The sequence below is a fragment of the Bos taurus genome, chromosome 1, assembly GCF_002263795.3.
Source record: "Bos taurus isolate L1 Dominette 01449 registration number 42190680 breed Hereford chromosome 1, ARS-UCD2.0, whole genome shotgun sequence".
Classification (NCBI taxonomy): Eukaryota; Metazoa; Chordata; class Mammalia; order Artiodactyla; family Bovidae; genus Bos; species Bos taurus.
Window position 1 is genome coordinate 5,550,019 of NC_037328.1, and position 2,616 is coordinate 5,552,634.

The following is a 2,616-nucleotide window of genomic DNA, read 5'->3' on the forward strand; positions in this document are numbered from 1 at the left end:
TTCAAGGACCTAAACATACATTGAGTAGGTTATTCTTTGTACATTGGTTAAAGCACTATTTAGGGATAATATCTTTTTGTATTTGTGTGCTCCTGCTAAGTCATTTCTGATTCTTTGTGACCCCATGGACTGTAGCCCACAAGGCTCCTCTGTCAATGAGATTTTCCAGGCAAGAATACTGGAGTGGGTTGCCATTTCCTCCTCCACAGGATCTCCCCTACCCAGGGATTAAAGCCACATCTCCTGTGTAATCCACTTTCATTACTCAAAAATCTATTTATCTTGGTCTCTTAAGGTTTCATTAAATACTCGGCCTGTAAACATTGAGCATGTTACCAAAATAAATAAATAAATAAACAAGTAGTGTCTCCAACTTTATATTGAGGTCAGAATGAAATAGTCAAATTGGCTGATATAAAGGCTTTTGTTTTCATCTAAATTTCATTTGGGCTTTAGGAAAGCACTGATGTGGAATCACAGGCTCTATCTGTGATTCTGAAGCTGTATCCTTCCCACTAAAATCATTGTCTATATCTTCTCATACATATGAAAAAGTGAATGACATTAGAAACTCACATTAGAAGTATGAATCTGGTCAATTTTAACAAATATTTGGTAAACTCAGAATGTATTCAGTGTTCATGTGGATTTTTAAATTGGTCTTTTCTCTAGTTTTTCTTTTATTTATTATACTAGCCATATAAATCTAACAATGTAAATCTATTCATGAAATTTCCCCTTGAATCTATCAGCTTCACAATTACATTCCCTCTGTCCGTATAGATAAGACTCATATTCTTTGATAGAATCAAAATTTATCCTGATTCTGAGAGTTTTATTCAATAAAGCTCCAAAACTTCACAACATGAATATTTAGTAACTATAGTCTGAATGAGAAAAATATCCATTGTTCAAAGAAATTAGATCAAATCTACAACATTTTTTGTTGTTGTTGTTTAGTCACTAAGTCACTTTCAACACTTTGGCAACCTCATGGACTAAAGCCTGCCAGACTCCTTTGTCCATGGGATTTCCCAGGCAAGGATATTGGAGTGTGTTGCCATTTCCTTCTGCAGAGAATCTTCCTGACCCAGGGATCAAACTCGAGTCTCCTCTGACTCCTGCATTGCCAGGCAAAATCCTTACCACTAAGCCACCAGGGAATACCCTACAACATTTTAGGCTTCCAGATTGTCCTCCACAAGCATGGTGAGCTTTTGCTTAGCTGATAAATTGAATCAGCACAAACTCTGGTCAAAATGTATAAGCAATAACACAAAATATTTCAATGCCAGGATGAATTAGTTTACTGGGTTATAATCCTTTAACTTTGTATCCATTTGGGGCAGAAAGTAAATTAACATAAATTCCATTAGTAATGCTGATGTTATACTTATCTGGGGGGTTGTGTCTTTAAATTCATAGGATTCAGGAATCAGTCTGTTAGCCTGCATTTGATGGAAAGAGATTGAGTAAGGAACTGGTGACCAAGGAGTAAGAAGATATGTGCCAATGGAAATAATGAGCATGATGGAACTCTGAGCAGGCATTTTGATGAATTGACTTAGAAAGTACTGGAACTCAACAAATTGATAAGTAGAAGGCAGGTGGACAGGTAGGTTTTTTACAAAATAGCTAGAGGCTCCTAGAAGACAAGTAGGTTGGATGGCAGATACTGGGTACAAAGCCCAAGGTAGGGAAGTCCCAGACTCCATAAATCAGGGCTCTGAAGCCATGGGATCCACAGTCCAGTAAGTAGCAGCTCTGGACTCAGAGCTCAGGGACCTAAACCCCAGAGACCCAGGGTCCTGATGGGCTCACAGCAGGTCTCCTGGCTGTAGAGAGAGGAGCCCAGCTGGCAGGAGCTGGGAGAGCAGAGGTCAGTGCTGTAGACCAGGTGGCTGGGGAAGGAGCAGACACAGGAGTGAGAGAGTCAATTCCTAGGCAGGTTGATAAGAAGTCCGGGGTCCCTGAGGAGGAGCGAGGGGTCTGGGGCTTTCGAAGAAGAGATAGGGGTCTGGAATTCTCAAGGAGGAGGAAAGGACAAATTTTTTTTTCCCTCTACATTCCTTAGTCTTAGTCACATAAAATGGTTTTTTTCTTTAAGCCCAGAAATTATGATTACACAACAAACAACTCAGTTTAAACTCTGTGCTACGAATTCAGTTCAGTTCAATTCAGTTCAGTCACTCAGTGTATCTGACTCTTTGTGACCCCATGGACTGCAGCACACCAGGTCTCCCTGTCCATCACCAACTCCTGGGGTTTACTCAAACGTCCATTGAGTCGGTATGCCATCTAACCATCTCATTCTCTGCTGTCCCCTTCTCCTCCTGCCCTCAATCTTTCCCAGCATCAAGGTCTTTTCCAATGAGTCAGCTCTTTGCATCAGGTGGCCAAAGTATTGGAGTTTCAGCTTAAACATCAGTCCTTCCAATGAATATTCAGGACTGATATCCTTTAGGATGGACTGGTTGGATCTTCTTGAAGTCCAAGGGATTCTCAAGAGTCTTCTCCAACACCACAGTCAAAAGCATCAATTCTTCGGTGCTCAGGTTTCTTTATAGTCCAACTCTCACACCAGTCATGACTACCGGAAAAACCTTGACTAGATGG